This window comes from Cololabis saira, chromosome 19 (genome assembly GCF_033807715.1).
Source record: "Cololabis saira isolate AMF1-May2022 chromosome 19, fColSai1.1, whole genome shotgun sequence".
NCBI classification, from domain to species: domain Eukaryota; kingdom Metazoa; phylum Chordata; class Actinopteri; order Beloniformes; family Belonidae; genus Cololabis; species Cololabis saira.
Window position 1 is genome coordinate 21,647,316 of NC_084605.1, and position 21,986 is coordinate 21,669,301.

Genomic DNA, 21,986 nt, shown 5'->3' on the forward strand with positions numbered 1-21,986 from the left:
CCACTATATATGTTCCCTTCTGTGTCATTATAAGAGAGTCAGTTTTGTTAGTTGGTGTCTTGTTATGCTGCTAATAGTGTCAGTGTAGTTCTGGTTTGTTGACCTTTTTTATAAACCTGGATTATGAGTTTTGGTTTATATATACATTTTTGGTAGTAAATAAAACCCTTTTTTTAAAACCAACTCCTGTTCTCCTCCTTGCCGACTGCTTGGTCCCTAACAGAGATAAATCTTGAAACAGCTGCCTGCAGCTTACCCCAATATCCAGTAGGGGGAGGGAGGGGAACCATAGAGCTAACAAAGTTTATTCTGGGCACTACATTCATTTTGACAATAGAAATGCGAGCCTGAAGTGAGTTGGGCAGGCTGGCCCATCTCTCCAAATCATTCAAGACTTTATTCAGTGCCTCAGTATAATTGTGCTTCACAATAAGGTGTAAAGAGGGAAATATTTCAATACCCAAATATTTGAAATGTGGAACCAAGGGAATATTGGGAGGTAAAACAGAGTTCTTGGCCACTTCGTTCAAGTGCAGCAGAGCTGACTTTGACCAATTGATTTTGAACCCTGATAGCGCGCCAAATTCATCCAACATTGATAAAAGGTGGGGGGTAGACTGTAACGGGTCGCCAAGAAAGATTAAAATATCGTCAGCGTAAAGTGCCAGGTGGTGGTGTGTGTTATGAACAGTTATGGGCTTAATAACCGGCGATAATTGGATCATCTGCGCCAGGGGTTCAAGAGACAGAGCAAACAAAGTTGGGCTCAAATGACAGCCTTGGCGAGATGATCTAGTTACTGGGAACAGAGTGGAGCAAATGTTATCTGTAAGAACCATTGCAGAGGGGTTTGAATATAATAGCTGTATCATTTTTACAAAACCTTCTCCAAAACCCATTGCCCCCAACACAGACCACAAAAAGGACCACTCAAGGCGGTCGAACGCCTTCATCGCGTCAAGGGATAAAACAGCTGCCGGGTGTTTGTCTGTTGCGGCGTCGATTATGTGCAACAGTTGGCGGACATTGTCAGAGGCCAGACGCGATTTCATAAAGCCAGTCTGGTCACAGTGAACTAGTGAGGTTACATGCGGTTGCAGACGGCGAGAGAGAGCCATGGCATATATTTTAACATCGGCGTTCAACAGACTAAGGAGCCTGTAATTACCACATTCCGTTGGGTTTTTATCCTTTTTCAGTAGTAAGGTGATTACAGCTGTATTAACATTCCTAGAGAAAGCGCCCTTCTCCATTGCAAAATGGATCATACTGAGAAGCAGCGGGCCAAGAAGGTCCCAGAAGGCTGCGTAAGATTCTGGCGGAATGAAATCGAGCCCGGGTGATTTGGCTCTTTGCATACTGAGCACAGCCCTCTTAAGTTCTTCAAGAGAAAACGGTTTTGCTAACTCATTTGCCGCCTCCACCGCAAGATGAGGTAACTTTAATTGGGCCAAAAAATTGTCACATTTATCTTTGTCGAAAAATATATTTGATTCATACAGGTCAGAGTAAAAACTGCGAAAAGTGTTGTTAATCTGCGTTGGGTCAGTGGTGATAGCTCCTGACTGTAATTTGATAGAGGATATATCTGAAAACTGCTCATTTGACCTAATCTTCATCGCCAACAGGTGGCTGGGCCTTGACCCATGAAAATAATAACACTGCCTGGTCCTGTGGATTAAAAACTCTGATTGGCGTCTGAGGATGGCATTCATTTCTTTTTTGATCAACTCACGCTGCGAGACTATCTGTTCCGAGTAATTAGCAGACAACGCGGATTCTAGTTTTGTAAGTTTGTTTTCTAATTCCCGGTGGTTCCCGGTTTGGCGCGGTTTGGCGCGGTTTTCCCACTCCTTTGGACGTACAGTAGCTACAGCTCGGTTTGTAATAGCTCTCTACCACTACCAAATGTTTTCTACCATTTTTAAATACACCTGGCATGTCCAAATTTTGGGAGATTTCTCTCCACTTTTGTCCCTTTTTATTGAGGTCACGATAGGCCTGCAGTCTTGTATCCCACAACTCCTCACACAGACGCACAGCCAAAATGATTTTTTCTTCAATCTTGATCGTCTCGGATCTACAACCTGCAAGTTTTTTTCTCCCTCCATCATCTTCTCTCCTATTGGACGCGCCGAGATGTCGTCACAGCGAAGCACGGTGAAATTAAAAATTGTTCAATTTGGGCGCAGGCAAATGTTTTAAGTTATTTAGATAATTTTAGATATTTTGCGGCGCAGTATCAGGCCAGCAGAGATCATTTTAGATGCTTCCCGTGCCCTGAATGCATTAAGTGACGGGAGCATTATTTTTTATAGGATGTTACTGGACTATCAAACTATGCTACCCCTGAAATATTGATTTAAAATGGCTGAATTGAGGTATAAGAATGCTGAGATTCATCCTGCAGTGGTAGTGAGGTGATTAGTATCTTACCTGAATGCATTAAGTGACGGGAGCATTATTTGATAGGACGTTACTGGACTATCAAATTATGCTACCCCTGAAATATTGATTTAAAATGGATAATATGAGATGTTGAGTATTTGATCCTTCAAAATTCCCTACCCATGACATTAATTGCATTACTTTTTGTGAACATTATACGACAAAGAGGAAAAATAAAACAATTCTATCGCTTTATTTGATATTCATTCAGTCATTCTCGTTTATTTAACCAGGCAGGTCATTAAGAACACATTCTTATTTACAATGACGGCCTGGCAAGAGACAAGGACCACTTGGGGGAAAAGGAAGTGGTTTAGGGAGTAAAACAGTAAGAGTGTTGCTCTGCAAAAGGTAGAAAACAATTAAGGAGCTTTTTCTGATAGGGTAGCAAAACTCGACAGATAGACGCTATCGGTTTATGCCGTGGTAGCATTTTTCGACGAAGCAGCAGAAATCGACAGAACAGCGGCTCGGTCTGCGCTTTGCGCCCAGAGCGGACGCTTCCCCACCGAGCTCGGCGGCGCGAGACGAACCTGCCCCGGTGTTTGCGCCCCAATTGAACATTTAGACCAGACGATTTTTCTTTTGTTTTTTTGTTTTTTCAGATCTGGGCACCTGCGCCGTCTCTTCGCCGAGTCTGCTCCCAACCCGGCGGCGTGCGCCCTGTTGCGCGCCGCCGACCCTGCGCCCTTGCGCGCAGGCAGCAAATACACAATAAATGGGAAAGCCGGCAGTGCTACCGCTGTGCGCCCTCTGAGTGAAAACCGCTTTAGCCAATCAGGGATTGTTGACATGGGGGCTCGCCTGCTCGGCCATCTCCGTGGGCGCTCGGGCCCCGAAGCACCCACGGTTCTGGCGCCTATGGATCCGGGGCTTTTGGAAAAACATTCGGGGCTTGAGCCCAAGTAGCCACCCCCTAGATCCACCTCTGCTGTGGACGCTAGTTTCTGATCCCTTGTCTCAGATTTACTTTACCTGTCATTGGCTGCACTCCAAACAGCGTTAAAATATCCCCCCACTACGAACAAATAATCACTCAGTTCCAGCATACTATTTGTCAAATTGTCGTAAAAGACCCTAACATTCAGTTTGGTGCATACACCGATATGAAGGCTATTTTCCTGCTGTTAATTTCTGTCTTCACAATTGCCAGCCTGCCCTCTTCATCAGAGCATGTGTCATGGATTTTAACTTTAAAGTTACGTCTGGCTACAACAGCTACACCCTTGGTCTTCGTACCAGACGAGGAAGAAGCTGATGACACATGATAATGTTTATCTGGCAGGCGTCTGATATCAGCAGCCAAGAGATGCGTCTCCTGCACCAATGCAACAACTATTCTCCTTCTGCGAAATAAAATCAGGGTGCTAATCCTCTTGTGAGGGCTATTCAGGCCGCCTGCGTTCCAGCTCAAAATATTAAGTTCAGGCATAATTTAGGATGAAGCCTCTATAGTGGATGCCAACAGAGACACGAAAAACAGCACCTGCGACCCTCTGAAATGATGAACCCAAGCAGATATGAGTATAACTTAAGCCAGTCGAGCCCCTCTCCCACCACACAAACAGAAAGTGAACACAAAATCCACACTGTGAGCCGCTTCACATCAAAACAAATAGTGAAAAAATTAAATAAATGTTTAAGCCCACCCCCCAAAAGGGCCAGAAATGTGCCCTAACTAATAAACCTCCCCTAATACTTGATTCTGTGACCATAGTTGGAAATAGGGCAGCAGCAGGACAGCAGCCGCCAGCCCCTCCCCTTCCAGATTATACAACACATTCTCACTCCCAGCTCGTCAAAAACCGACGCTTGGTCAGGGCCCTTCGGCGTCAGTTTCTGATGCACAAGGTCGCCCTCAGCGTCTAAGCACCGACGCAGCAGACTCTCAACAGATTCTAATGTAATTCCACCCAACCCGGCCGCGACGTTTCAAGCCGCTGAGAGCATCAGTCCCATTGGATAATTGAGGATCGGACACACGGAAGTATTCTAATTACTGTCCGTTTTGACGTTAACGGCGATTTTCACAATGATATCTGCAACATTTCTTAAGGCAGAAACACCACTGTATCCTTGTTAATTACACAACATTAGTGGGTCTGTTGCTTTTCGGCCTGCGAAGACTATTTCTATTTGTGTACTCGCCGATACCGAGTACCGATCCGATACTTCTACCACAAAAATAACTAGGCTAAAAATGCAATGAAAAATGCAATGAATTGGAAGACAGGTTTTATTTGCAACAGAAATTCAATTTTAAACAAAACTCGTCCAGCAAGGCTACATTGAGCTGTTACTTTTCTTTTATCCCTTTTATCCACGTACGCGTCAATCTCATGACATCACTGGGTGATTCTTTGGGAAAAATGTTTGTTTTTGCATGTTTTGTCACATTTACACAGACTCAAACACACACAGTTTCTATGAGTTCATGGGCTTGTTCTAGTTCTGCCTGGTTAAAAAAGAAAAGTACAAAGGCTTGAAATTTTGTGCTACTTGTGCTTAATTAGTTTTTTTTAATTCTGTTATTATTTTATTATTTATTAAAGTACTTGAATTTACTTTAAGATTAATTTAATTTAATTTAGCTATTCCTTATTTTGTATTTATTTTATTGATTTAATTTGCCTGAAGATGATTATTTTGTACTTCAGACGTTACTCAACAGTTACTCAGTAGTTTTTCACCAAGTACTTTTTTACTTTTACTCAAGTAATTATTTGGATGACTACTTTTTACTTCTACTTGAGTCATATTATTCTGAAGTAACAGTACTTTTACTTGAGTACAATTTTTGGCTACTCAGTTGGTAGAGCGTTTGCCCATGAACCTGAAGGTCAGTGGTTCGAACCCTAGTTCCGCCTGTGTCCACCAAAGTGTCCTTGGGCAAGACACTGAATCCCCTGGTTGCTCCCGGTTGTCAGGCCAGCGCCGTTGTGTGGCAGCTCCGCCGACAACCGGTGTGTGAATGTGTGCGTGTGTGGGTGAATGTTTGCAGTGTAAAGCGCTTTGGGGCTGTAGGAGTACAGCTGGAAAGCGCTATATAAGTGTAAGCCATTTACCATTTATTTACCATTTACTCTACCCACCTCTGGAAACAACATAAACAATCAAATAGAATTTAAAAAACAGGCTAAATGAAATGATGTTACACACTCTTGTACAGTAGGTGGCGGTATGCACCTTAAAGTTGGTTGCGATCCGCCAATAAAACAGAGAAGAAGAAGACCATAAACAATCCCATTCTTACAGTCTGGTTATATAGAGTGCCGTTTCAGGCAAGATAGTGACAATTAATGTAAGCAGGACGTCAGCAGGGTGGACATATTTCAAAATAAGGGACGACGACAGAAGCAAGACATACTGCAGGCTGTCGGCGCGGCTAACGCGGCTAATCGGCTAACCGGAATGTAACAATGGGATTGTTTATGTTGTACTGTGAGTTACGTGGAGTGTTTAATAAAGTTCCCTGTGAGTAAGGTTTTTCCAGTTTGTATAATTAAGGAAGATATAATTTACTGAAACATGGAACAGCTGGCTACAGCCACAGAGCAGCAGGAGCTGCTGCTCAGCCAGGCTACCAGGCCCGGGGGAGCCGCGGGGCGGCTCAACGTCTCCCCATAGCGGCGCTAACCAGTAACTACAAGTATCGGTGCGTGGTATCGGAGGATTTTTGCGAGTACGAGTACGAGTATATGAGGGCAGCTTTAATTGTCTTTGTTTTTGACATCTTATTTCATTTGTAAGTGATTGGAAAACAGTGAAAGTAGTGCACTACCACCATGGTATAGGATAGTAGTTAGCTAAGTCAGTGAATCATACCGAGTCTGTCACTGTAAATGCCAATAAGATGGCTTAAAGGACTGAGGAGGCTGTGAGTGCTGTTACAGTTCCTGGTTCATAGGTTTTACCCTGAAGTGCCTGCCAATAGAAACACAACTATAGACTTCAAATTGGGTTCCCAGAAAACTGAGACCATATGTGACCCTTGCTATTTGCCAGTTTCAAGTCCAAGCCCACTCTGATCCCAAATAGCCCACCTTTAACCCACATGGAGATGCTGGCTCGGATGTGACTCCTGTGCCTGCATATTGTCCTCGTCTTTCACTGTAAAACAGGGATTTGGAAAGGCCTTTGTGAAAGTTAATAAAAAATACTAACTTGTTTCATTTTTAGTTTTACGTATCTGAGATATAAAACCATGTTTTACTGACATTTACATTTTGTCCAACAATAAAATTTGTCACTGCTGTTCGCTTCAGTATCATTAGAGATGTAGAGCAGGTTCTGCAGATAACCTTTCAATGCTGCAGTGTAAAGCTGAAAGTATGATTGAAGCAATTAATTACAGAGATTACCATCTATTCCACAAAGGGCATGGACACAGAGAGGTGAAACAGTTTCTTTAATAAGAGTGCACATATTTTACATCACTCATTGTTTTCGGCAGACAGAAGATACCACAATCAGAGCATCAGTTTTGCACTGTAATTTACAGAAGCTCTTGGTGCTGTGTCAGCCACACAGAGCAATTAAATATAAATACAACATCAGCAAAGGACAGACAAACCCCAAACTGGACGGCGTGTGTATGTGTGTGTGAGATCCTTTTTTTTTGTTTTTTTTTCTTTTTAAATCATACCTTTTATTAGGTAGGTGGAGATGAGACAATGTAGTTAATAATGATTGCTTGAGTATCATTTACAAGATGAAAGTCCCAATCAGCTGCATTACCATGAACTGAAAAGTCTCTTCTTAACCTTGTAAATTAAAGCATCATTTGATTGAGACAAGTTAAACAAAAATGATTTAAATGACCATGTGATGTAATTGAAGAAATCCAGTTGACAACTTTTGAGAGCAAATATATTTAGGCTTGGATGTGATTGATCTTTCATAAGTTAATTTAAGAACAACATACTGTATATTATACCAATGGGAAGGGATTAAATGTATAAACGCTGTGTGTATAACATACTACAGAGTCTGAGAAGTTTAGTGAATAACTTGGCTACATTTTGCCCTTAGTTTTAGTTCCTAGTCCAGTATCTCATGTTAAGGTGCATTGAAACACACCAGCTCTATCACTGGGGACATCTCTGATAAGCAAAGACATGAAGCGATAATAGAAACACATGCACTTATGCTTTCTAACCTTTCCCTTCCCCACTCCTTTATACAAAGTGCCTGGATTGTGCAAAAATGTATCAAGTAAAGCCGTTTCTAGCAGGTCTGTTTCTGTTAATCTGCCCCCTAATTGTGGCCTTCTGTGGATTTAGCATGAGGCTGTACCACCCCAGATTGACTTTGTGTTCTGTTTTGATACACTGGCTACATTTACAGTGCATGGTTAAAGCAACTAAATTCAGATTTCTCTTTTTCTCCTGTGTGGCATAGATCAGATAAGACAAGTGAGCATGTAAACACATGGATTCAGACACTCTCAGACTGCTTTCAGGCCTCATTCACTGCTTCATTATGTGAGGTGCATGTCCGGTGCACCTAACAAAGTAGCCAGTGAGTGTATGCGACTTGTATGTCTGACAGTGGGATGGAAGCTTTCCTATTTCTTCCCTGCTTTTAAAATATGCCTAAAATATTCCGCTGCTTTCTGGAGAAGCCTTTATTATTATATCCACTACTTTCTGAAGAGCGATGTAGCAGAGCCTCTGATATCATCTTCTGTTGTGTTTACAAAAGCAAAGGGGGAATCATTTTTCCTGCAGTACTGGAAAGCATAGTAGTATAAATGTGCACAAATTGTGAAACACAGAGGAACTACATTACTGCACTAATGGAAGTAATATTTGTAACAAGTGGAAATGCAGATATGGGTTTAAAGAAAATAACAAAATTAGAAAATATGGTCAGTAAATCTGTGTTGGCGATCAGGACCTGCAGCCTCTGTGAGTAGCGTCTGCAAAATAAATGTTTTCTGTTTCGAGAGAAAAGTGGACTTTCTATTTGTCCGCACTAATGGAATTAGAGTTGGTCTCTGTCAAACACTACTTAATTAAACATACCTTTTAATTGACTTTCCCCCCCACTCTGTCTTTTTTCCCCTCCCTTGTGTCGTTGCATGATGTGTTTCACTCTTTAAACTGTAGCCTCAAATAGAGATTTCATGGTTTGCTGTTCTTATCACTCGCTGTCCCTATACTTGAGATATTTGGATAATTTGCTATGGTTATGTTTGTAATTTTGGTCCATAATTGGTCCTTTTCTCCTATATTAAACAAGAAAATTTTTCATACATAAAAAATGTTGAAGAAACCAATGTCATTAAGTTGGCAGGCACATCAGGACCAGATTAGCACATGAAATATCTGTAAAGCTGCAGAGTCCTATTTGGTCCCGTATGCCGGATTCTCTCATTTCCTTTTTGTTTCATCATTACAGCTTCAATCTTACAACCACTGAGGCTCTTGCTTGTAATCCCGGAACAATCTGGATTTGGAGCATCTAAAACCGAACAGAATACAGATCTAAAAATGAAGTTTATTTTTATCATATTTCTGGAACGTTGCCTCTAACAAAAGCAGTTGTTGTCACAGACTGAGCATTTCTGCCTATTACAAGTCAACTAAATTAGATCTGCAAAGTGGATGAAGTGGCGCTTTGTTCATTATTTAGAGTAGAGTTTGACTTCGAGCCAAGAGAAGCTGAATCAAAACAAATGTATGTGTTAATGTCTGCACAAACATACTGTACAGTAATGCATAACTATGAGTTTCCTGCACAGTCCACTGAGCGTTGCTTTTCCATTTCAGCTATCTGTCTCTGCAGTTAGTGCAGACAATTAGTTTGTGATTACAATATGAATGTACTTGTTATTTAAAATCACACCTCGCCATGAATGATAATGTGGAAGTTCCACAATGCAGATTCACAAGAAAATTCAAAGCTATATCTGAGCCCTCAGTTGGTGAATAAAATTCAGGACTGGAGCTCGTATCCTTGCATAGTGTTGGAGTCTATTTTTAGGGCCCGAGCACTGACAGTGCGAAGGCCCAATTGTATCTGTAGGAATTTTTTTTCTCGTTTTTCTCCTTCTTCAGATGAAATGAGGACCTTTTTGCCCCCCTAAACGTGCCCCAAAAGTCACCAAATTTTGCACACAAGCCAGGCCTGGCAAAAAATTTGATATTTAATGATTTACATTAATAGGCGTGGCCTAATGGCTCAACAGCGCCCCTAGAAAACTTCGTGCCTCAAGCCCCACAATATGGTTTGACGTACATGCACGAAAATCAGTACACACCTGTATCATGTCACAACTTAAAGAAAAGTCTCTTGGCGCCATGGCCGAAACCGAACAGGAAGTCGGACATTTTGAATTAATCGTGTAATTTTGGCGCAATTTATGCCATTTCTTCGGCCACTTCTTCGCCCGAACCGTAACGTGCACCCAGGTGTGTTATACATCAAAATGTGCGTCTTGATCCTGCAACGATGCACATTACTTTTCTCAGTCAAAAGCATTACCGTGGCGACGATAGACACCAAAAAGCCCGCCCCCCCCCTTCATCTGATTGGTCCATATTTGATAGTTCCTACTTTCTGCCATAACTTTTGAATGGTTTTACATAAAGAGTCGTGGGTGGTGTCATCGGACTCGGTTTTGAGTCCTTGACCATAATTGGTGCAAATTAGCCCCTTCTTCTGATTGGTCGATATTTGATAGTCCCTATTCTCTGCCATAACTTTTGAATGGTTTGATATAGAGAGTCGTGGCTGGTGTCATCCGCTAAATGTCCAGGCCTGAAGACATCTACATGCAAGTCATACAAGCGCTTCCACTGCAGCACGTGTGAACATGCACAAGGGTGCGAGGGCCCGTTCATCACTGCTTGCAGCTTTAATTTTTGCTTGTATTCCAAGCAACCTGCTGCTCAGTCAAACCACAGAGACAGCAAATAAACTTTGCCACACTTTTCTGGCTTTCAGGCAGACCAATGAGTCCACGGCTTTATTTATCTGCCTTTATCTTACTGTATATTTATCAGAATTGACTTGTGTTTCTACATAGACTCCTGCCCAGAACGCTCCATCTACAGAACCCTATTGAACATATTTAGATCCCTCTGATATTTGTATGAATTTTGGACATTTCCTACATACAAATCAGCCAGAATCCTCCATCTTCAAAGGACAGCTCTGTTAAATATGCATCAGCCAGCACATGATTGCAGATTGTCTTCTGTGGCACGGTGAGTTAAATCAATAGAGATGTAACAACTTTACTCCAACCTGCAGCTCCATTGATAAGATCTGTATTCATTTTGTTCTCAAAATGTCTTCTATGATGATCAAACTAGCCTAGGATTACAGCAGGGACATCAAAGTTGCGTGAGAGACCTGAGAGAATCGTCATAAAAGGTAGCTGTCGTTTCTGCTATTTAGCAACTGCTTGGGTTACTGTGTATGATTATATGGAACCAGATTCAAATTAGAAATGACCTAGAAATAACCCGTATATTCCATGAAGCAGTCAAATTGTCTTATTTTGAGCAAGAATATCTTTGCCAATGAAAATGATCGTCTTCTAATTTCCTTGCTAACTACTTTTAATTCAGACTCACATCCTTAATGTTTGCACTTGGTTATGATCTGCTTTTTCAGCTTTCTTTGCACACATGGTGTCCACATACAAAGGCTGGCCCCCTGTTATAGTTAATCCTTTTTTCCATTTTTAAATGTTCAAAGCAGCTTTCTATTGTTTTAAAGTAAAAGAAACATGCAATAATCATGCGAAGATGCTAAAACAAATAATGAATGTTTCTGCTATCACTTATAAAGCCATTTTTTAAAAGCTACAAATTAATCAAAGAGCTCTGCTAAATATTTATAGCATTAAGTGGGTTTGAATCAAAATAAATCATATTTTGTGCATTCTCAGTAAAAAGTGTTGCTGTGTGGCTCAGTGGTGTGTTTTAGCTCGTTGATCTCATTAGAGAGCAGAAGTGGTGCCGAAGAACAACATTTCACTGTAATTGCATTTGCTTGACATTTGAGATGAGGTTTTTTTTTTATGATTTTGGGGTCATTTTTAGAAGTGAGAAAAATACAAGATAGTTTCAGACCTAATGACATGAGGGAATAAAATGCAAATCAGTGAAAAAAAGGCATAATTTGTTGATTTAGCTCCAAGATCCAAGAGATGCTTTTCGATTTAAAAAAATCATGGGTTTAAAAGATAAGTATATATGTTAATACTAAACATTTCTACACAAATCAGTGACAACCTGTAACTTTAGGAGAGATGATTAATCACTTTCTTTTAATAACTTTTGATCCGTGCTGTCTAGAGATGATAGACCTCCAATTTCCTGTCAACTGGAGGAAGCGCCTTGGAAGCGATTGTTTTCCTCCCCTTTTCATGAGATGATGCTGGTAAAAACCACCGAGGGAAATGAAATGATTGTAAAGCTGTTTGATTTGGCACAATACATGGGATCAGAGGAACTAAGAATTATGGTAATGTTTAACTCTCAAAATGCCGAATTAGTGCTAACTAATTGGGATTTTGAGTCCTGCCAACAATTGAACCCTTGTTATTGTACTGTATACCAAATGTAAGATTTCTATCTCAATGGTTTCATGACATATGTTATGTTAGTGCTCCCTATGGATGAAAATTCACAAAATTTGGCCTTGTTCTGAAAAGTACTGTTCTGATCGGAAGTTTGTTGTTACTTTATATTCCTACATCAGAATATAATCGTTGGGCAACAAGCGTAACTGGGGCGTTGCTGGGAAATGGCTTGTCTAATTAAAACTCTTTTTAACAACTTTTCAGAAACAGGATCAGCATCCAAAACTCAGACCTGTTTTGCATTCACATTCACATCACTGAAATTGGTTGCAAATTGGTCTCAAAAAATGTGCAATTTTGACCTCCAACTATCAGCAAATAGGAAATACCACTTCTGACCTATTGGGGGCAGCGTACCATGAGAACGTTCATATGTCAGCCTCTGGTGTAAGACAGGATGAAGTGATGTTGTGCCGGACCATCCCCTGTCATTAGCATAGTATTGTAGTGGTTCTTTGGCAGCACTGGAGATTTATATGCCCCCATGTGGTCAGGAGTGGTATTGCTACATAGAGTGGCTTCAAACTCAACTTACACCACATGCTACCTATTTAGGTTTAGCTTAACTCATGTTTACCTAATTAAATATACCCCACATTGCTTCTCATCAAATCTATCCTGGTTTCAGATGTCATTTCAGTCCCAATATCTAAAACGAGTTCTGTTGGAACCAAATTGAGGACTGCTGGAACCTCGACTGACTTTGGCCAACAAGCTCCAGCCTAGCCTCGGCAGCCATGACCCGGACCCTTCCAGTGTGGCCTCTTACTGGGGGGCACTTAACCTGAGCAGGCAGCCAAAGCGATGACGAGCGGGCAGCATAAAGTCAGCTGATCTGGGGCAAGTTTCCGGACTTCAACATTCGTGACAGCTTGAAAACCAAATGTTGCCCCCTCGGTAAAACGGGAAATCAGGCGCTACTTAACGAACGGAGTCATGAATTTTGTTGCTTTCGCCAGCCTTGTAGTTTCCTTCTTTCAAACATTATTGCAATAATGAGCTGCAAACACATTTACATTTAAAGATATGAGATGGGAATCCACTCGGCCGTTTATTTCTTAACCAGAATGAAAATGATTTTGTTCCCTTAAAAGGTCTTTAAATAACATTCATTATGTCCCCCTTAAGCTATCGCATGCTGCAGCTGAAGCCATCAAATATTTCATTTTAGCTTTACTGTTGTAACTATATTGTTGCCCTTTTAAAAATAACAATAAAATAAAGTCACAGATGTCTCAAATATGCGTCAGTAATATTTTACCTTCCTTGTGCATTTAGAGAATAATTACATTTTTGTGAACAGAAACGGTTTCAAAAGACACTTTTGCATGCAGGGTGACCCAACGCGCCATGAGGTGGCCAGACGTTAAACACAAGAGAAAATCATTAAAGTTTAACTGGTTCTGCTTAAAACACGAGACCTCTATGTTCATGCCACATGAAGTTCTAGAAGTGAATAATACAGGAGTGAGACTGCCAGCTTTGTACAGTCTCTTGCAGCAGCGACCTGTTACCAGTCACTCAGTTCTGCCGGTGTGCACACAAAACCATTGTCTCCACGCACATTGACAAGCAGATACAAAATGAAACTTCTGTCGTCATCGTCCTCTTTCGTCGTTGATAAGGAGCTCAGGATGTGCATCCATTCGTGTCCCCAGCAGGTCCTTCTCTCCTTTTTTTTTCGTCCTCGGCTCAGTTTATCTATCGGAGAGACAGAGGACATTGCACGGCTATTAATACTAGGGTTGTAAATCCTCTAAATGCATACACTCATGAACACCCTGCTGTTTGCAGAGCGTGCCCTCATTGGAAACAGCTCACAAGTAAAAATAGCAGGCAAGCAGTTATCAGCTCCCCCGTGCACTTAGTTAGCCTGGCACAGCTGTCTGAATCGCTCGCCATAAACAAACACAGAATTCAAGCTCCAAGAAATCCTGATAGCTTGATTTAAAGATCATGGTTACAAGGATGGCCTGGGATGGTCAGATTAGCCCAAAACAAAGTATAGTCGGAATCAAAATCACTAACTTTGGGTTTTTTAAACCACAACATGGTTCATCCATTATAAGGTATGTCGTTAGATTAAAGGTATAGTCCCTGATTTTGGAGAGCTAGCAAGATTCAAAAGTGGCACCTCCTCTAAGTCCCGCCCCCTCCTCCCCCTCCCGTCAGCGCTCCGTCCAAAGCCACGCCCCCAAAAACTTTGGGGAACGCGCATTTGCAGGAGTCAAGTTTTCCAGGACATTTTGGACAGCACATTTTCAACAAAACTACCCCATGTCTCATTCACCTGTAAGCGAGGTCGATTTTAGGGGGGGCAGGGGTGGGCTGTGCCCACCCAAACGTGCGTCCTGCCCACCTAATCAAAGTTATGGGGATCCTTTATTTTTTTTTACAATTTTATTTTTTTGTAAATATAAAAAAATATCACAGAATATCTGTACCATTTCTTATTGGGTGGGCACTGCATATGGAGCTAGAACAGTCTCATAATTCACAAATGCACAGGACAAGTTTTACAAATGCACAGACCGATTTGTAAATGCGCACAACGTTTCACAAATGCACAGAACAATTCACACGTGCGTAGGACAAGATATACAAATGTATTTTTGATGCACACACAAATATAACCTGATTTACAAACGTTTTTTTGTCTGTGAGCTGCGCTGGATTTGCGTGTGACTTTTGTGACTCCCCTGACGTGACTCGATCCACAAATACGTTTTTTTTTTAACACAGAAGGATCTGCAACCAATCAATTTATCTTTACTCCACCAACTCGAAATATTAATCACTTTTCTAAGTGAACGGCGCTAACGCAGTTTAAACAGCAGGTGTATCCGCCCCTTTAATCTGATTGATTTATGAGTAAGTCGTGTTTTATCCACTGCTCTGCGTCTCCCACGTGGGGTGCGCTCTTATGATTGGCTGGAACAAAGGAAGACATCTGATTGGTTGCAGATCCTTCTGTGTTAAAAAAAACGTATTTGTGGATCGAGTCACGTCAGGGGAGTCTCAAAAGTCACACGCAAATCCAGCGCAGCTCACAGACAAAAAAACGTTTGTAAATCAGGTTGTATTTGTGTGTGCATCAAAAATACATTTGTAAATCTTGTCCTACGCACGTGTGAATTGTTCTGTGCACGTGTGAAACGGTGTGTGTATTTGCAAATCGGTCTGTGCATTCGTGAAACTTGTCCTGTGCATTTGTGAATTATGAGACTGTTCTAGCTCCATGACTGCACATCATTTTTAGACACAACAATGAACGCATACCGCAAAAGTTGTGTCTCGGCGGAGGGACCCGACATCCCAGCAAAATGAGCACAACAGAGAAGTGTTCAGAACAGCAGACAGATTACACACTGAAGGCTGATTTATGGTTCCGCGTTACACCAACGCAGAATGGTGCGCGTCGCCGCGTACCCTACGCCGTACCCTACAGCGTAGCCTTGCCTCCAGAGCCTGCAGGGCACCGCAGCACCGCAGCCACCGCCACCCACACCGGCGCTCCGCACCGGCGCACCGCACCGGCGCACAGGCGCTCCGCTACTGGGGGTCTGCCACGGACCCCCAGTATGGGGGCCCTCAGGAATGTCCGTGGCAGACCCCCAGGAATGCGTCAATCTCGCTCCGATGTACTCTCGGTCTGTGGTGAGAGCATCCCATCTCCCATTCCCTCTCCCAATCCCTCGCCTCCTCCAGCCCGCAGACCTCTTCCTCCCTTGCCTCCGGTCCCGCACCCTCACTCCTTGTCAAAATCAGACTCCATTACTAGTGCCAAAAGCTTGTCTGCCAGAGCCCCCCCGGAATGAAGGCAGACCCTCATCACCACGTCTATCCATATCACTCAATAATTCATCCACGCTGTGGCGAGACCCCCAGTAGCGGACAATCTGCGCCGCAGAATCGCACTTTGGCTTTCTTTTTTTAGCCTTTTTAGCAGGGCGAGCTGTTACATTCGATGTGACCGCCCGACCGCGAGCCGGCAGTGCAGCCGGGAGCGGCGGGGGCCCTCCGATGTCAGGCCGTGGTTGCCAGTCGGTCTGGAGGAGCGGGGGGGGGGGGGTTACACTGGGACACTCTGAACCGAGGAGGACCCGTGGGAAGCGGACACGGGGGCTGGAAGCAGAGAGACGTGAGTGTGCGCATGGGACGGAGGGGGGCGTGGGCGGGACTTAAAATGAAGGCATCTGATTGGTTCTTTCCCCCCTGCCAAGGCTCTGGTGCTCTGACCAATCCGAAAGTGGCTACAAAGAAAACAGGTAGAGAGAGGGAGGAGACACGCAATAAAGAGCAGCAGGCCAATGATAAAATATCAGCTTAAGCCCAGAAGGAATATTGGTGTACATTTAGAATGTCTAGCTCTCACAGTCTCCTGTCCCGACTATCAGCAAATGTTACCATGAGTAATGTCATATTGTCATATATTGGAAATATAAAATTCCCAGTTGGGGTTGAGTGCACCGTAACACCACTGCAGATTGTGGTGATTCAGAGATTAAGCAGAGCAATAATGCATAAAAAGAACAATTGTTTCACACGTTTCTGTGTCAACGCACACACTCGTTCCAGTGCCAGGCTGGTGTCCTAACAGAGTTGCTGTGAAAGCCTGGCTGCTTCCAAAAAATATGCAGGTTTTGTATACATGACTGCATTTAGAATGGAGTACTTTAGAAAGTTTTCCCACCTGTATACCATTTTCAGTGGCTGCAGCCCTAAAGTGTCCTTATGCTGGTGTGTAGTTAATGATCAGTTGCAAGGGGAGACGTGGGCGATGGTTCTGGGGACAATGCCAGATGGGGCTGTTGCAGGTTTTGGATTTGTAATTATTTGTTTTCCTCTCTTTATATGCAGTAGTGTGGAGAGGAGAGGAGGAGAATGACCTGCAACCACCAGGCCACATGATTACCTGCAGCTAATGCACTTTATTTAAAAATAAAGAAAGAAAATGTCAGCCCATACTGCAACACATGCGGATGACCTACTGTCACCTCACACAGCCCAACTTATTTACTTTTATACCAGCCAAATTATCTCTGTCATTATTAGATCTCCCTTTTGACCCACTGTTTTTACTTTGGTATTATTCCTACAACACATGGCGCTCTATGTAGCAGTACTACTTCTGACCTCATGTGGGGAGCACATCACAAGAAAGTTCATGTGTTCATGTAAGACCTGAGCTCAGTGCGGGGCCCTCCCGGGGTTGGTAGAGGATGGCAATGCCCAGGACTGTCAGGTAGGAGCACTGGGTGATAAAGATGAGGGGAAAAAAACGGGATAAAAATATATTAAAAAAAAAGAAAGTTCATGTGTCAGGCCCTGGCGAGAGAGACAAACTGCACCTCTAGTGGGAACAATTCGTTTTACAAGACATGCCAGATTATGCTATGCAGTACATAATACTGTATATCTACATGGTCCCCCTGTGGTCAGAGGTGGTATTGCTATGTAGAACTGCTAATGAGTAGGTACATTTTGTTGTACAGGTCCTGTCCAGGGGCCTCATTTATAAAGCTTGCGTGCGCACAAAACAGGGCTTGAAAGATGCGCACGCCACCTTCTACGCAAAGGTTGGGATTTAAAATAAAAAAAACTCCTCCTTTACCTGAGGAGTGAGCAGGCCGCATCTTTTCACCAGACAGGGTGGGGTTTCTCCGGCCGGACGTAGCGCGTGGAAGGATCACGTTATTCTGGCCAGATCCTCCCAACCCATCTGGCGACCCGGTTGGACAGAGGGGGCATGTGTAGCCCAGGACTGTTGCATTAGACTGTCACTTAGGTAGGAGCACTGGGTGATATAATGGGAAAATATCATGGATAAAAAAAATATTTAAAAAAAAAGAAGAGCCAAAGACACAGATCTGATCTGCGATGACCTTAGAGGCAAAAAGGAAGCGGATTTGCCAAAGCAGCACCTTCTTTTCTTTATTTTTTAATCCTTAAATCCTCAGTGGCAAACTTGCCCCACCCATTTCCTCTGCAGCCTAAAGTGATTTTTAGGATTAAAGTTGTTTCCTACAGGAAAGGCAAGTCTGCTTCCAACTTTATAAATGAGTAAAAAAATGTTTGCACTTATTTTGTTAGTATCAGCTCCTTAACTTCCCTTCTTTCATTCCTACCCCTTTAATTTATTGTCATATTTTTTCACTGTGGAATCAAAGGAACTTCAAAACTTCTCGCTTCTAAGACAAAAGTTCCAGCAATTTGAACAGCTTTAACCTCCGGCTTCATTTTATTTTGAGCTATATGGATATCTTCTTTGTACAGCTTTACCAGTACTTGGCTGAATTTGTTGTCGAGGTCATTAATTTTGCTGTCAGCTTCGGCTTAAAGAGCAACATTTCCCTGGACGCCCCGGATGATCCCAAGAATCCCAGCCTGCAGCTTCACAGTCGGGGGACTGAGCGTAACTGAGAGTTGACAGCAAAGCAGTGAAACAGGAAATGACAATCAGTCTCACTTGTCTCACTCAGAGTGCACATGCTTGCAACTGGATCCCCCACCCCACCCCCTTTTGCTCCTTTGTTGAAATAATGTGAATATAATAAAGATTACATTTTTCATGCATCTTCACTGAGAAGAAGAAGGTGCACAGATCACCAGGGAGACAGTGATCAGAGGTGGCTGTGGTAATTAAGACTTTAATCTGTGGCTCTGATTATTCACGCATTGGCTTATGTCGGGACCCACAGCAGCGTTGTTTAACACTCAGAATCAGTCAGCAAATGACTAGACTGTATTGAACTGGATTGCACTGAACTTGTTTGCCTTTTGTCTGGTAAGAGCCTTCAGATGACTTTTGTTCATCATCAATTCAATATAATTGAAGATAGTGATGAGCCATAACTGTAAAACTTAATGTTCTGCTGAGAAAAAGGGATCTCGTCATTCACATGGATGTTACTTTGACTCTTGCTTCTGGCTTAAATACTGTAGCGAAAAAAAAGGACGATCACATCCCCAGGGTCCAGTGAGGTCCATCCAACTAACGGTACTCAAAAGTACTCAAAGAGCAAGCCAAATTCTCTGATGTGTTAATTTGTTTGTGTTCAAACTCTCCGGCCACCATGTTGGTGAGACCCTGATGGCATCGTTGGGAAGCAATTGCAACCCACAAATATCCCACAACCCATAGGGCCCAATGGATCTCTGTCTTACATTCCAAGACCAGAAACTCCAAGTCCACCTCCACATGGGTCAGATCTCTTAAAGGAATATAAAAGTTGTATTTCTATCAGCGGGAGTTCCAGTGAGTTTTTTCGGGGTCGGCTCATTGACCCGTGTTTGGGCAAATGAACTCCTGGGTTTACTTGAACACGGCGGCTGGACTCCGGTTCACACTAGCCGTACTTCTTAAAATGTAATCTGCACAAAATGTTAAGCCCCTTTTGTCATAAATCTTTTAAACATTTAAACAATATTTGGAGAATCTTCACTAACATTAGTGTGGAAAAACATGAGACAGGGATACATGTACAGGGAGATGATGAGAGCTTGTGCTGTGTGATAACTGACTGTTATACTGTAGATGCTGCAGCCCATGACAAGAGTAAATCTGCCTGGGCCTGATGTCCTCTGTATGTCATGGATAACCATACAGAAGCCGCTACACAGTATGGACCCAAGGTCTTTTAGGTTTTGCCTTGTGATATAATGAGTTTGTTAATATGCATTTTAGGGCCGCTCTAAATTAATAAATGTATGAGTTAGCTGTCAACTCCAAGACTTGCCGAATAGCTCCGTGACTACCTTCACCTGCTTGGATGTCGGCGCTTCAGGAAGAAAGTCACTCACAGAGCAAAGTTGTGTGTCCCTAGATTTCTAAAGAAATGCCAACAAAGAAATGAGAAGTGCGTGGAGTGAAAGCGTGGAAAAAAACCCAACAACGAACAAACACATTTTTTGCTCTCTGCTTGAATTTTGGACGGCTGGACGACATAAACCCTTTACCCCCATTTTCAGCCCATCATATATGACTTAAGGCGGCCTCCGCAGGACGAGATAGTAAAAAAAGATGAATTGCCGCCTCCTTTATCAACAGCTTAGACACAAATTTCGGGGCTATTTGATGATAGTGAACTCGTCTGTAAAAAAGTAAATTTATGTGTGTTTATCCTCCTCCAGAGGAGGTATCATTAATGCAGCATAGACGGCTTTGAGGGGCTTAAGCTGCTGACTCTCTTCCTTGCCACTAACGCTAGCAGCATTAGAGTCATGATTATCAGTCTATGGGAGCCAGTTGGAGGAAGACGGAATAACCTGAATGAGTGCACTCCCAGTCGTCAGTCCAGGTTTTCAATGAGCTCCTGCTGACTTGAGATTGCATTGCATTTGATTCATGCCCTTTCACTGATGTCTCTCCTTTATTATCCTCCTTGTCCACCTCTCATTTCTGCCGCTGTCAGTTCCAGCACACCTCTCCTGATCCCTCAGGGGGCGGCCAGACTGCACTGAGGGCCGCTTTTTTGCAGACGTGAGGCAGCGAGGTGTGCATTGTTCCCTTCTTTGCCAAGGCTTCATCACTGAGCGATCGTGAGACGGCATGAGTGGATCTCAACATGGCAAGGAAGCAATGGCTCACTGACTGGGAACGGCTCCATTTGCCTTTTCCTGCAACTCCACATGAACACTCTTCAGCTTCTCACACACACACACACACACACACACACACACACACACACACACACACACACACACACACACACACACACACACACACACACACACACACACACACACACACACACACACACACACACACACACACACACACACACACACACACACACACACACACACACACACACACACACACACACACACACTTCACACTGTATAAAACATCAGCTGAATAATATTGCTTTGCAAAACATACCTAAAAATAAATGAAACCGCAGTTAATTAACTGCATTTACTTACTCAATACATGTAAGAACTTTATTTGTTTTCCAACTAGAGGAAAGCGTATTTGCACTTGACACAACATATTGTGCAGTTTAAAGAAAGCACTTTTTAGACCTTCAGAAGAGTTTATATCTCCAGCTTTAATTGGACGGGTTTGACTTCCTTTTTGTCCCAACGTGCATGCATGCAAAGAGGATCGATCTACTGATGTATGTCAGTCTCTGTCATGATATGTGTTGCTGTGTGCTGTCAGCTTGTTAGCGTTGGTCTTTTACAGCTGAACTATTACATCACAATAACTGACAAATCCTCTAGCCGGTGACGGCGAACTGAAACGACGGTGACAGTGAACTGGACAGATTTGCGGCTCTGTACATTTCATACATCCTAATTCTTACCACTATTTGTGTTGGTGTCTTCTGGGTGATGGGCCGAGGCAGGAACCATGAAGCATTTGCAAAGCATGTAGACCAGTTTCAATCAAGCTGGATGTTTGTTTTTACATGCAGGGATTAGATCTACTTTACGACATTGTCAGTGTGTATGTCAGTCTGACAATGAGATGTTCAGTCTAATTTGGTTTCAGTTGGGCTGAGACTTTTTTTTTTACATGGATATTAAAACTACAGTTTCAAAATCGAATAAAGTCGAATACATCGAATCGAATAAAGTTCACTAAACACTAACTGTTGCATGTGGCTGACTGGCAGGAAATGCGGTCGCAACGAGGGAGGTGTAAGTTTATAAATTGAAAGAATTCAAAAGGTTCTAAGATGGGAAATTAATATGAAATGTGACATAGAAGCATCGTGACAGAAAACGTAAGGGGATTTACGTACTGTAAACCCAAAGATAAACAGTCATAAAGATCCAAACAGGAGAATGAAGCCATCCATCCACCCATAATCTTTACCCACTCGTTCCTATTTAGGGTCACAGCAATCTGCTGGAATGTATCCTCGCTCTCTTCATGCGAAAGGCAGGGATACAAACTGGACAGGCTTCCAGTCCACAGGAGAAATTAAAT

General features: G+C 42.7%; 1 protein-coding gene across 3 annotated transcripts in view; it reads right to left on the reverse strand.

Moving 5' to 3' along the window:
* Positions 1-6,839: 6,839 nt before the first annotated feature.
* The window catches only part of LOC133419306 (urotensin-2 receptor), a 123,216-nt gene continuing 108,069 nt past the window's right edge, over positions 6,840-21,986 (reverse strand). For 2 of the 3 annotated variants that reach the window (XM_061708401.1, XM_061708399.1), the window contains exon 4: positions 6,840-13,747. The gene's annotated coding sequence lies outside the window, so the exon portion shown is untranslated. Of the gene's footprint in view, positions 13,748-17,230; positions 17,301-21,986 lie in introns of all 3 variants that reach the window. The other variant, XR_009770504.1, reaches the window with a different exon arrangement.